Source organism: Triticum dicoccoides, chromosome 5B (assembly GCF_002162155.2).
Source record: "Triticum dicoccoides isolate Atlit2015 ecotype Zavitan chromosome 5B, WEW_v2.0, whole genome shotgun sequence".
In the NCBI taxonomy this organism is placed as follows: domain Eukaryota; kingdom Viridiplantae; phylum Streptophyta; class Magnoliopsida; order Poales; family Poaceae; genus Triticum; species Triticum dicoccoides.
In genome coordinates this window covers 583,087,229-583,102,725 of record NC_041389.1, presented here as the reverse complement: position 1 = coordinate 583,102,725, position 15,497 = coordinate 583,087,229, and positions in this window count along the sequence as shown.

Sequence of the window (15,497 nt, the reverse complement as noted above, 5' to 3'; positions counted from 1 at the left end):
TGCATGCATGTCGTGACTTTCCTTTTGATACTTGCATGTGTTGATTTGATGCACCTTGCCAAATTTTGACTATAAATTTAACTAACCAAATTTTCATGCATGTCACAAAAAATTACGGGGCTGTTTGGATTGTGACTATGTTTGTCTTATGTTGCCACATTATTTTTCCCACACTTGCCACACTTGCCTAACCTGAGTTGCTCAAATTGTTAGACACACTTTGGCTTGCCTAAGGGAATCTTGCCACAATTTTTGTGTCTATGACACATTATTTTTGTGTCTATGACATGTGGAGTAGAAAATATAAATAATAATGCATGTTAGGGCAACCCATGTTTCCGCTAATTTTAGCCGTGGGCTTGTTCACAATTTTTACGAGGGGGTGGTTGTTCATTTAATAGAGGGACTTGTAGTACCAGACTTGAACGATACAAAGTGCGACCTGGCACACCGTAACACCACTTGGAACAAGCGGGTAGCTATCTCAAAAAACAATCAACAACTAAAAAAACTGTGACCTGGCATGTAGTAGTACACAATTTTAAACGATTGTTTTGATGGAGTGAAAAAGGAAAACTACCCCACTACGTATATATAGGCCGGAGCCTCCGCACTTGCTTGCTAGGGTTGCACTATTCACACACTCTCATCCTCTCCAGATCTAAACAAGATAGGGGTAGTAACACTGTCTTTCTCCCTTCAAAAAACACTAGCTTTCTATCCTCACTGCTGGTTACAGATCCGGACGTATCCCCCTCCGCCGGTGAAGGGGGGGAGGGGCAGCGTTTAGGCCGTTGTCGATAGCGAGGGAGGAGACCCACTGCCAGCCGCACCGTTATCTCTGGCCGAGCGCCAGCGCGGGAGGTCCTCCGATCCCTTCGTCATTGCCTGTGGGCGGATCCGGCCTCCCGCCGCCCAGCTATCCACATCCCGACGACCTTCAGGTTATCTTCGTTCGAAACCGCCTTAGCTCTACCTCCCCAGCTCGCTACGTTGCTGCATGGGCATCATTTTCTACCTCTCAGCCCCTCTCGATCGGATGGTCCAATGTCACCTAGTATTTTTTTTCTTCTATTGTTAGAGGTAAAGCTACTTCATGTAGTCGAATCTTGTACTCCCTCCGTCCGAAAATACTTGTCATTGAAATGGATGTATCTAGATGTATTTTAGTTCTAGACACATCCATTTTGATGACAAGTAATTCCGGATGGAGGGAGTACTTGGTTCAAACAAGAAATAAAGTGGGGGTGGGGGAATTTAGTATGTACATCGGACTTGGTACAAATAGGAAGGAAAGGGGGTGAAAGTAGTACAGACTGGTCATCCAACCGGTATCTTGGTCTAAAAGGGATATATAGGGGTAACGTTGTACACAGTGGTATGACCAGGACTAGATTCGCTATCCACACATAGGAGTAGGTGGCTAGAGTGAACAAAAATGGGACCAACCCAGATATGTTTCTTGGATGTTTGTTTCTCGGGGGAACAAACTATGAATCACCACTTTATGCCCCTGTATATGTACATGGTGCTGGACTGTTGGTGCACCCACTATCCCATGCCCTTATACCAAATATTTAGCTGTTCTTAATCTAATGTCCCTGGTAAAAATGAAGCCATGCCACTGTTATAAGCCACGACAAGTTTAGCCAAATTTTTTTGCCTGTAATTGTTTGAGACTCTGACTTTTTCCACTGTACCTTTTTGTGCAAAGAGGGATATCCAATTCACCTGGTTGCTGTTGTGACCTTTTGGTGCACTGCACAAAACTCTTCTTAAAAGAAGTGACTTTTGTGCTGTTTAACTGGAATGTCAGAATGGAATAGTTGGTTCATTTCGGTGGAACTGCACAAAGGGAGATCTGTGTTCCAATCCTCATCATCCATATTGGCTCCATAACCTTCCTTTAGATAAAATGATATTTAATCCATCTATTCATCTCTATTTTTGACTGCCATGAGAAAATAATGCTATTTTTTTACTAGTACACTTGTATTCCCTCGCTGACAAAACCAATTCTGAACTAGAAGGCCAATCATGTTCACCAACTGGTGAGGAGAAAGAGAAACAGAGCATGAATAGGAAGAAGAAGAAGGAGGAGGAGGAGGAAATGAAGAAGATCACACGATGGTACCGTCCTATGTTACCCTGACATCTTGCTAGTGGTGTTGTATTGCTGTGTTGCTACTAGTCTTAATTTACTTGGAAGACTAGCAAGATGCTCGTTCGTTGCACGTAACATCGAGATGCACTTAACAACAAGATCACCAAATCTTTTTTTTGTAAGAGTATAAGAGTAATAGATAAGAGAGTAGAGATAGATAGAGAAATGCAGCATAGTAGTACTTGGCTTAACGACACATCATACTAATTAACCGGATTCTGGATGCATGTGTGACCCAGCTCTACACGATCAACAGTGCCAAGTTGATCTTGCTGAAGTCGAGGCCTCAGTCGAGGCCATTCAAGGGCTCTGACAATGTCTCCCTTACATGTGAGACGATCCTCCAGGGAGCCCTTCCACTTCTGTCGTCTCTCCTGCAAGGACACTTAATTAATCAGGAGTACTTAAGTAGCACTAATTTATTGCTGCCTAATTTTCCCGTCAGAGTTAAACAAATCTTTAGTAGCACCCTATGTTGAATCATGTATGTGTATATATGTATCTGGAGGTGAATCATGTGGTGGAGCAGGGAGGGAATCTTGGTAGTGTCATGACATAATAATGCTATTGTCTTTCTATCCTTTCTCACTAAGCTAATGAAGGTTTCACCTTTTTCCTACTTGTGCAAACAGGGATCATGTTGTGCCAATCATACATTTTAGTGGAACTGCACTAGAGAATACAATGAACTGTATCCTAGCCAGTGCTTTAACTCTGCTAGAAGTTCTTGATAATCTTTCAATATAATCTCATCACTGGTAAACAAGAGTTATTTCAACCATACATTTGAAGTGCACAAAAATATATACTATTGAGTGATTCCAGTGAGTGCTTTATCATCTCTTCTGGAATTACTTGAATAAGCATATTTTGCTCAGGTTGGTACCAGCCTAAGGCCTTCAGCCATATTAGTTTGTTATACCTATATATGTATTGTGCTACTGTGTTGCTACTATCATGAGAAACTACTTTATCTTTGCACGTGAAAGTTTTGCAACCTATGATACATGGCAATGTTTTGAGTGTTGAGCTAATTGGCACTGATTAAATAAACTAATACCTCTCTTTAAGCAAGACTACTATGTTGAACTTTACCCATTAAGATAATAAGGGTGCTTCTGTTTGTTAGTGTATGTTTCATCAACTAGTCCCACTATTACAATAATCTCACTCTCTCAATATATGTGCCAACAGGGATGCTCGATTTTGGTGGAACTGCACAAAAACTTTGGGTGCTTCATTGCCTCAACCGCTTCGTTCCCTTCATGTTAGTCGCTTTGTCTCGGCTTGCTTGCTTCCTTCATTTCCTGTCAGTCTCTTATCTCGACTTCCAGTGAAAGGAAATAGTAATTGATATGCTACCTCACATAGGTTGGTACTAGTCTTTATCCTGATTATTGTGCTTGTCATGTATTGGTAATTTGGTATTGTGCTACTGTTTGCCGATTTTATAAAGGAGTAACTTGGAGCCTGAACTCGCAGGCAAATCATTGCATTGGGTGATTTCAGTAGAACTGCACAAAATGATCAGATGGACAGATACTTATGTTGCTGCCATGTACTCCAAAGTTCACTCAGACAAGCATAGATGTTGACAAGAAGTGCCTATATTCATTCGAGTATCAACCGGCGTCAACCAGTTGTCAAACTCCCAAGTATTAGGAGAGTGAACGCCAAAAATATTGCTTGGCGCATAGCCCAAAAGAACACAGTCCGGTCTTTGGTCCCAACTTGTGCCTTTTGGTTATCGGCAGATATGGTAGCGAACTGTATGGCATGGAGTCTAAAGATTCCAGACAAGTTGGTTGGTGCATATATTCATCTGGCACTTAATCAGTCTGCACGCCAGGGATTGTCCATTTCAGTTGAACTGCACAAAAAATTTGGGTGGTTCATTTTCTCAACTGCCTCCTTTCTCGTCTACAATGTAGAATTTTGGCGAGCTACAGGACCAAGATGAGCCAGTAAACTAGTTGGATCAAAGTAGTGGCCAAGTTGCTCAAACCTCGCTCAACATAAGGCCACTATTTGAGGATAAACCTACAAGCAAAGTTCAGATTGTCTGTGATGCCTCTTATGTACTCGAAAGTTTACTCGTACAAGAACTAATTTTAGCAAGAAGTACCTCCGACTGAACACCATTTACCAGTCTATACCCTAGGTAATTAAAGTTCGTCCATGGATCATATTGGCTGTGATCTCAATCATTTTGATGCATAAACATACTGAACATGTGTATATCTGAATCTTTTTGTGAATAATGCATGAATATTGTTGTGTGACTATCAATCATTTGGATGCATAGATATGCTGAGCTTGTGTATATATGAATCTTTTGAGTTGTTGATAGTGAATGTTGGCTATGAATATGAACGTGTCCTGTGAACCTGAGTTTGATACGAATGTTTACCTTTTCTGTTGTATTTGTGTGTGAACATGTTAGTATGCCTACTGTAGGGTATGTGACGTGTGGGTGTCAACGGCACACCTTCTTCCTGAGAAGAATTGCACCTGCTTTGTTAGGGTAGCAACGGTGCATCAGGTCTTTTTAATATTTTTATTACTCTGTCTTCCCCTCTCCCCTGCTCAACCCCTGCCGTAATTTTTTCGGCCTCAAAACAAACATAGTACTGCGTTGTTTTTGGGGCTTGATGAAAAATCGAGTGCTGGTTTTTGTAGGTTGGCCCGCCTAGCAAATGGGCTGCTGGTCCACCACGACAGACAGGGAGGCTAAAAATACAAGTTGTATGGTGCAGAGGCAAGTAAAAAAATGCTATCGAGAGCCATCCACTGAAGAAGAAAAAAATCGCTCCTGATGTGCTTCTTCAGTCGTGCCGCCGGCCCCCTCTTTAATCCAGTTCGCTCGGGGATCTTGTATCATTTTTTTCCAGAGGGTGAACAAGTATCAGCTAGGCCTAGGTTTTGTATTTTAACATGCGTAGCCCACGACATACGGAGACACTGGTTTCAACTTATTTTTTGAGGTCCATACCGGCCTATGGGCTTTTTCTTAAAGATCGGCACCCCAATGTATTTTTTAATAAAACGCAGGTCTCTGTTATATTTATCTATATATAAGAATAATAATGTTGTGTCCAATTTATGTTTTCCCTTCTAACCACATTATATATATTTATATTATTACTATTATTGTATATTTAATAGAGACTTATATATACATTATAAAAACATCCCACATGTTATTAACTTATAAAAGTAAATGTTTAACGGAAGTTGGCAAGGAAAATCCTGGTTGTTTTTGACTCACAGGCAAGGAAAATCCTGGTGATTGCGTACAAAAGCTTGCGAAGATTTTAAGGACCAATTTAATAATGATGCACTCATTTTTATTTTGAGCAATAACTCGTTAATTTATTAATTATATATAAAAAAATGTGCCTCTCCAGTTTATTCTTTGATACTAATTGCTCCTTCTAACATAACATTATATATATAACGAGCCCAACATTTTGTTTTTTGAGAATCACAGCGCACTTTATTGCCTAAGTTCAATGCTTACAGGGATACATAAATGAGCAGGTGGTGCATCCAGCCACACATGCCTACCTATATCAAGAGACGTAGCCATACGTGCTAGTCTATGAGGCTCCTCATTACATTCGCGCTGTTCATGACTAAAAAGACAAGCCCTAGATAAATTGCTTCGTTCTTTGATCTCATGAAACACCATACAATGTCCAGCAAGGTTCTTTGGTGCTTCGATTTCTCGGACGACTCTCAGACAGTCAGTAGCAATATGTACTCTTTCCAGGTCCAGGTCCTCACTCAACGCTAGTGCTTCTCGACATGGGTTGGGATTCGTGTATGAATGGGCTGGGATTTCTTAGAAAATATAACGAGCCCAGCTAATTCGTGTATTTCAAGGAAGTGCAAATGCGCTGGGATTTCTTAGAAAATATAAATGGGCCTGATTGACGCAAAATTATTTGTTCACCCAGCCCAGCAAATGGACTATACATTCTAGAAAACATGGGTTAAATATATGCCACATTTTTGCATGCTTACATGTGGGCCAATAGGTCGAAGCCTACGCAGGGCGTTGTCAACTTGGTCAACAAATGATTGTGACATCTATAGCCATTGAATTTATATCCAACAGTCGGCATGCACCTTCAATCTCTCGTCTTCTTCCTCCAGCGTCGCCGGGACCGCCTGGTCCGGCCTCCGGCGGCTAGCGGCTCTGCTTAGCACGCATCACTGCGAAGCGCTACCCCACCGCCGACCAGGCTATTGTTGCGAAGATGACTGTACGTGAGAGGCTGACAGTGGGGACGCACCACGCCCATGGACGCATGCATGCAATGGAACTCGGCGTGGTCAACATGGTCAAGGAACGACTTCCATCGGAAGTATACTGTACGTGGAGAGGCTAATAGTTGGGCCCACTAAGTTGGCGAGGACGGAGGGCTTTGTCAACTTAGTTGATATGAACGATTCTAGCTGCAGTGACCGTACGATGTCCATCCAATGGCCATCGTGCTTCTTCAACCTCTGGTCTTCTTGCTCCAGCCGCCCAAATCAGCGCCGGTCGTGCCGCCTGCTCCTGCCTCCCGTGGCCGGCTGTGATGCCGCAGAGGCCTCACCGCCCCCTACTACTCCCACCACTGGCCAGGCCATCTCTCCACTCACCCACACCCCCTGTTATTCTGTGGCGACGGCAGCCTCACACCGCAGCCGAACGAGTGAACCCTCATACTCCTCTACGTGTGGGCATCCACTTTCGCGTCTTCCTCGGCTCCGCGTCATCCCCTTCCTAGGCCTCGCCGTCGTCCACCGTCGTGGTGCTCTCAGCGCGGCGTGGTCATTGTGGTCAACGACCGACTTCCATCGGAAGAGTACTGTACGTGGAGAGGCTGACAGCTGGGTCCACGGCCACAGCACATTTTTTTGTGATTTGCCAAGTAAGTCGCTTTGCCAGGCCTGTTGGGCTGCAAATCTTTCAAGACGAGGATAGCTTCATTCGGCTGGCCAAGAAAATGGCCTATCAGTAATGAGAAATGGGTTGTACATTTTTAAAACACATCAAACCAGCAATTAGTTTCAAATTTCTTTTTTTCATTTCGAGATTTTAAATTGCATTGATTTTTATGCGTGGACAATTTGTTGGACTTTATATTGATATACATTTATTTTTAACCATGACCACAATATGGGTTGTATTGCTAACAAAAAGAATATGGGCTCCAAAAAAACCCTTAAGAATTAGCAAATGGGCTGTAAATTATTAGAAATAATGGCAGATGGGATGTATGTTGTTTTCCACAGATTTTAGGCTTTCCTAAAAAGAGGGTTGACGCACAAGCAGCGACTGTTGGATTTCCATCCAACGGCCGTCGTGCTTCTTCAATCTCTGCTCTTCCTGCTCCAGCCGCTCAAACAAGCACCGGCGGGACTGCCTGCTCCCCCCTCCCCGCGGCTGGCTCTGCTACCGCGCAGGCCTCACCGCCCCATCGTACTACCATTGCAGGCCTAGCCATCCCTCTACTCACCCACACCTGCTGTTATTCTCCGGCGACGACAGACGAACCAGTAAACCCTCGTACAGTCATACTCCCCTCCGCGTGGGAAACAACTGCCGAGTCTTCCCTGCCTCCGTCTCGTTCCCTTCCTAGGCCTCGTCGTCGTCCACCGCCCTGGTGCTCTCGACGCGGCCTGGTCAACGTGGTCAACGACCGACATGCATCTGAAGTGGACTGTACGTGGAGAGGCCGACAGCTGTGTCCACGGCCACACGCAAGGAAATGCCTCCTTATTACGCGCAAAATAATGATTCCTCCACCTGACATCAGGGACCCACCGAAAGGGCCTCTGTATTTCACGAAAAAAATGTTACCGCCGCTGACAGCTCGGACCCACCAGCTATATCTTTGCACGCAAGGAAGTGCCTCCTTATTACGCACAAAAAATGAATACTCCCCCTGTTAGCTAGGACCCAGTATTGTGGCAGGCTGACTTGTGGGCCTACTAAGTTGACGGGGACGAAGGGCTTTGTCAACTTAGTCAATATGCACGATTCTAGCTCCAGTGACCGTACAATGTCCATCCAACGGCCGTAGTGCTTCTTCAACCTCTAGTCTTCTTGCTCCAGCCGCCCAAACCAGCGTCGGTCGTGCCTCGTGCTCCTGCCTCTCGTGGCCGGCTACGATGCAGCGGAGGCCTCACCGCCCCCTACTACTCCCACCGCTGGCCAGGCCATCCCTCTACTCACCCACACCCCCTGTTAACTAGTATTCTGCGGCGACGGCAGCCTCACACCGCAGCGAACCAGTGAACCCTCGTACTCCTCTACATGTGGGCATCCACTGTCGCGTCTTCCCCGGCTCCGCGTTGTCCCCTTCCTAGGCCTCGCCATCGTCCACTGCCCTGGTGCTCTCGGTGTGGCGTGGTCAACGTGGTCAAGGAACAGCTTCCATCGTACGTGGACTGTACGTGGAGAGGCTAACAGCTAGGTCCACGGCGGCCGCAAGGAAGTGCCCTTATTACGTGCAAAATGATTATTCCTCCACCTGACATCTAGGACCCATCAAAAGGGCCTTTGTATTTCGTGGAAAAATGTTACCGCCGCTGATAGCTTGGACCCACCAGCTATATCTTCGCACGCAAGGAAGTGCCTCCTTATTACGCACAAAAAAATGAATACTCCCCCTGCTAGTTGGGACCCAGTATAGTGGCAGGCTAACTTGTGGGCCCACTAAGTTGACAGGGACGAAGGGCTTTGTCAACTTAGTCAATATGCACGATTCTAGCTCCAGTGACCGTACGATGTCCATCCAACGGCGGTAGTGCTTCTTCAACCTCTGGTCTTCTTGCTCCAGCCGCCCAAACTAGCGCCGGTCGTGCCTCGTGCTCCTTCCTTCCGTGGCCGGCTGCGATGCGACGGAGAGCTCACCGCCCCCTACTACTCCCACCGCTGGCCAGGCCATCCCTCTACTCATCCACACCCCATGTTATTTTGCGGCGACGGCAGCCTCACACCACAGCGAACCAGTGCACCCTCATAATCCTCTATGCGTGGGTGTCGGTGTCAAAACCAGCAGATCTCGGGTAGGGGGTCCCGAACTGTGTGTCTAGGCGGATGGTAACAGGAGACAAGGGACACGATGTTTTTACCCAGGTTTGGGCCCTCTCGATGGAGGTAAAACCCTACTCCTGCTTGATTAATATTGATGATATGGTAGTACAAGAGTTGATCTACCATGAGATCCTAGAGGCTAAACCCTAGAAGCTAGCCTATGGTATGATTGTTGTTCGTCCTACGGACTAAAACTCTCCAGTTTATATAGACACCGGAGAGGGATAGGGTTACACAGAGTCGGTTACAATGGGAGGAGATCTTCATATCGAATCGCCCAGGTTGCCTTCCACGCCAAGGAAAGTCCTATCCGGACATGGGACGAAGTCTTCAATCTTGTATCTTCATAGTCCAGGAGTCCGGCCAAAGGTCATAGTCTGGCCATCCAGACACCCCCTAATCCAGGACTCCCTCAGTAGACCCTGAACCAGGCTTCAATGATGACGAGTCCGGCGCGCAAATTGTCATCGCACTGCAAGGTGGGTTCCTCCTCCGAATACCTTATAGAAGATGTTGAACCCAAGGATAGTGTCCGGCTCTGCAAAATAAGTTCCACATACCACCATAGAGAGAATAATATATGCACAAATCTAATCTGCTGACGTATTCCGCAGCGTGACACCACGCCACGGCCAAGCCTTTATTCGTTTCGTTTTACTGTCCCACCTTAGCGTGTTTAGCGAGGCGGTTTCCTTGGCACGTCTTGTCAAAGCAGAGATCGTGTCCCCTTATTCCAGGATTCTCATCAATACGGGCGTGGGTAACCCAACCGCGCCATTAACCGCGGCGGTTGGGAGATAAGCGAGTTTTATTAGGCTGGTGGAGGCTCATAGTTTCGCCGCCCATATAAGGGGATAAGGACCCACCCTTTCCATCTACGCCTTCTTCCTCCTTTGCTTATCCATTCCTGCACACTCGAGCTCCAGCGCCCAAGTCCACACTTCCTGCCTCAACCTTCTCCAATCATGTCCGGAGCGGGAGGTAGATGGATGGCCTCCACCGTCACGGAGGGGCACATCAAAAAGTTGACAAAGGCCGGATACTTGTCTGACGACATCGCGCACCGGCTTCTAGATGAGGGGCAACTCATCCCCACCCCTGGGCCCCATGAGAGGGTCATATTTCTCCACCATTTCCTCCGCGGACTGGGCTTTCCTCTTCACCCGTTCATCAGGGGGCTCATGTTCTACTACGGCCTGGACTTTGACGATCTGGCCCTGAACTTCATCCTCAACATCTCGGCGTTTATCGTCGTGTGCGAGGCCTTCCTCCGCATCTAGCCTCACTTTGGCCTATGGCTGAAGATCTTCAGCATCAAGCCGAAGGTCGTGGGCGGCCATCAAGCGGAGTGCGGAGGCGCCATGGTGGGCAAGATAGCCAACGTTACATGGCTCGAGGGCGCCTTCGTAGAGACCATCAAAGGGTGGCAGTCGGGGTGGTTCTATATCACCGAGCCGCGTGACCCTGAATGGGCAGCGCCCCCGAATTCCGATCTGGCATCCCCACACGGCTCACATCTTGGAAAGAGACAGGCCTGTTGTGGGGTAGTCCGGAAGAGGTGACCGGACTTCAAACCTGCGTCCGAGACCTGGTGAACAAGAAGGTTAAGCTTGTCAACATAGTCCAGGTCATGCTCTTCTGCCGGATCCTCTCGTGTCAACGACGGGCCTTCAACTTGTGGGAGTTCGACCCGGCCCAGCACCAGACTTTGTCCCGGCTCTTCGACACAAAGCACGAGGATGCCTGGAAGGTGCTATTCAAGAGCTCTGAGGTCTCCCCTCCCATCACCGAGGATCGCGGATTCTGCGCCAAGTGCCAAGCCACCGAAGTAAGCTTGCTTTTAGTCCTTCACGGGACACTTGATTTTCATAGTTTGACTCTACGTAGGATCTAAACTCCTGCTCCTTTGACAGGACTGGAAGAGGACATCCGAACAATTTGACTGTCTGGCCCCTTTGCCCGAAGGCCCAGCAGACGCACGCTTGACGAAGCTGCTGGTTCCGGCACCTCACGTGGTGCCGGAGAAGAAGGCCAAGAAGAAGCCCACGGGGACTCAAAAGAGTTCCCGACGCCTGGTGGTGTCGGATTCATCGCCTGACAACCCCGAAGCGCCCTCCGCCTCTGAGGACGAGGAGGAGGAAGAAGAAGAAGCCTCTCCCCCTCCAGCGGGGGGCGGAAAGAAAAGGAAGGCCGCCACAACTGGGGAGGCCGGAGGGTCCAAGAAGGGGATGTCATGCCCAATATGCGACCCTATCCAAAAGGAACTCGAAGGTCCCACCAAGGATAGACCCGCATATTGAAACGCTTTTGCAAGGTGGATATCATTGCATCAACATTACATAATAGATGGGGATACATACAAGGGGCATACAATGCCACACGAATACAACATCACAATACATAAGAGCATAATCCGGCTACGGGTGAAACACAAACAGAAACTCAAACGACATCCACCCTGCTAACCCAGGCTGCCGACCTGGAACCTATCCCCTGATCGAAGAGGAAGCAGAACAAGAACTCAAGCAAGCAAACATCGCTCTCGCGTCATGATCATCGCATAACCTGTACCTGCAACTGTTGTTGTAGTAATCTGTGAGCCACGAGGACTCAGCAATCCCATTACCATGGGTATCAAGACTAGCAAAGCTTAAATAGGAAAGGAAGGGGTAAAGTGGTGAGGCTGCAGCAGCGACTAAGCAAGTATGGTGGCTAACATACGCAAATAAGAGCGAGAAGAGAGCAAATGGAACGGTCGTGAAGCTAGCAATGATCAAGAAGTGATCTTGAACTCCTACTTACGTCAAACATAACCCATAAACCGTGTTCACTTCCCGGACTCCGCCGAGAAGAGACCATCACGGCTACACACGCGGTTGATGTGTTTTAATTCGTATCTGGTGTCAAGTTATCTACAACCGGACATTAACAAATTCCCATCTGCCTATAACCGCAGGCACGGCTTTCGAAAGATTATACCCTGCAGGGGTGTCCCAACTTAGCCCATGATAAGCTCTCGCGATCAACGAAGGATATACCTTCTCCCAGGAAGACCCGATCAGACTCGGAATCCCAGTTTACAAGACATTTCGACAATGGTAAAACAAGACTAGCAAGACCGCCCGATGCGCCGACAATCCCGATAGGAGCTGCACATATCTCGTTCTCAGGGCAACACCGGATGAACACTACGTAAAACTAAAACCAGACCTCGAGTTTCCCCGAGGTGGCGCTGCAAGTGGCTCTGGTTCGGACCAACACTTAGACAAGCACTGGCCCGGGGGGGCTGAATAAAGATGACCCTCGGGTTGGCCGACCCAAGGGAAGGGTATAGGTGGTGGTGAGGCAAATGGTAAAACCAATGTTGGGCCTTGCTGGAGGAGTTTTATTCAAAGCGAACTATCAAGGGGGTCCCATAAATCACCCAACCGCGTAAGGAACGCAAAATCCGGGAACATAACACCGGTATGACGGAAACTAGGGCGGCAAGAGTGGAACAAAACACCAGGCAAAAGGCCGAGTCTTCCACCCTTTACCAAGTATGTAGATGCATTAATAATAATATAAGAGATATTGTGATATCCCAACAAAATCATGTCCACCATGGAGCAATCTTCAACTTCACCTGCAACTAAAAACGCTATAAGAGGGGCTGAGCAAAGCGGTAACTTAGCCAAACAATGGTTTGCTGGGAAGGGTGTCAAAGGTTAGAGGTTCATGGCAATTTGGGAGGCTTGATAAACAGGTGATAGGTAGCGCAACATAGCGATAGAATGAAGCAACTAGCATAGCAATGATAGTAGTGAGATCCAGGGTAGCGGTCATCTTGCCTGAAATCCCGCTAGGAAGAAGAACGAGTCCATGAAGAAGATGAAGCCACGAAGACGAACCAAGCGTAGACGAACGAATCCTCACGATCGCAACGAAACGGGAACTATCGAGAAGAAGCACACAACATGGTAAACACACCACACATAGACAAGACATGATGCACAAACAAGTATGATGCAAGACAAGACTACATGAAGCTACTCATGGCAAGAGATGATGCAAACAAGAGCAACACATCAAGGCAAGTTTAAAGGAGGCCGGGAACAACATATAACAATTCCGGTAAGTCCTCACAAGCAAATTTCGAAATTGGTCCAGATCTGAACAAACATTAAGTTGAAGTTGTTAAATAGCAAGTTAAGATACACCAAGATGATCTACACGAGATTCTAGTCAAGTTACATATAAAGTTCATTAGATTTGGAGCTACGGCCTAGAAGATATGAGCAAAATAAGATAAACATGGCATTGATGCAAAATGCATACAAACATCAAGAAAACACCTCAAAACATGAATGCAACATGATAATATGAAACTGCATGCAAAATCAAGCAAGTTTCATATAGAGCACACTCAAAACGGAGCAATGGTTCAACACACACACTATACAAGTTATAGCAACAATCTGTCCAAAACAGCAACTAGGACCTCAACAAGAAAACAAAAGACATGGGCATGATGTACAGGTAAAGCATAACAAAACATGAACACTGAGCTATCTCCAGAAATCACTAGAACATACTCAAACACACATGGCAAGATTGCAAATAATATCAGTTTCAGACTTGGCAGAAATAACATCAGGTTGCACTGTTTAGAGCTATCAAACAACATGCTACAGGAACTTATCATGGCAAACAAAGGCATGGCATGAACCTACTAATTGCATAGAACAAAAGTCCTTTACTGACCAAGAGCCAAAAAGGATCAGAAGATATGATGGCACCCATGTAAACATAGCAAGTTATAATACAGATTCAAACATGGCAGGAACAACAATAAGTAGGCATGTTGGTGAGTTTGTACCACTCACCACAGAGCAATACATGGCATGGCAAGGCACCCAACAGTAATAAGACATGTTTATTAAGCTAAGCATGGCAATAGAAAGTTCATAGGGTGCATGGAACACTAGCAACAATCATGGCAACAACTGAACTGAAGGTTAACAGGATGACAGCAACATTATTAAGCAACTTTGGAGCAAGTTTACAACAAGCTACAGCAGGCTATAATTGCAACCAGGGGCATGGATGGATAGAGCATAACATGTATAACAAAACACCCTTAGTGAACATCTCCAGATTATGCATAGAATGACTTGGAGCAGTAGGTTTACATAGCATCACGAAATAACACATTCAGCCTAGCAAAACAGTAACAGCAAGTACACTACTTAACAAGCTTGATTCACTCACCACAAGTCATTGCATGACAAGGTAAGCATAGCATCAGCAAGAAGACATGTTTATGAAGCTAACCAAGGCAAGAACAATTTCATAGCAGGCAAGGATCAACTACAACAACCTTGGCAAAATTGAATAACATGTAAACAATCTGCCAGGAAACATTTTGTAGAAAAAGTAGAGCACGAAAATGACAAGCTAGACTACTCCATAATTGCAAACAGTGGCACGAATGGATAGAAAATAACCATATGTTCAAAACACCCTTACTAAAGTATCTCAAAATATGCATGGATCTCTCTGCAGCATCATGTTTACATGGCATCAAAATAACAGCAGAACAGGGACTAAAATCAGCAACATCACGAAGCCTAGTTTACATGCTTGTTCTAGTCACCACATTGATCACAAAAATATATGGTAAGCACCTCTGTAAATATGGCATGGCATAGATCAAAACACATGTAGACATCAACCTCATAGGATGCACACATCAAACATGGCAAAACTGACAAATGAGCATGTTCTGTTAACAGACAGCAGACAACATCACCTAGCACTCTTGCAACGAAGATTCAGGCATCAAGATGGAGTCAAATGAACATGATGCAATGGAACGAAATGAATTACTTGTTGAGACGAACAATTTGAAATATTTCACGCATGAAACGGAGCCACGGATGCGGAGTTATGATGTGTTGAACAGGACACCAGAATGCTGAGAATCTTAGGGACTTAGTGAAAAATATACCTCCGCGAAAGTCAACGCAGGACGGAAGCGTGCGGAACGAGGAGATCCGGGATCGGGGCGACGGGCGTTTGGTTCGTGGTGGTGGTGGATCTGATCCACCCTGCGGTGCCGGACCGGATCTCGCCGGATCTGGCCGGAGACGGCGACGGCGAGCGGTAGGGAGCTCCGGCGAGCAGCGCAGAGGTCGGAGACAGCGGGACCGGCGAACCCCGGCGAGGAGGCGGCGGCCTCGGGCGGCGGCGGCGGATGGC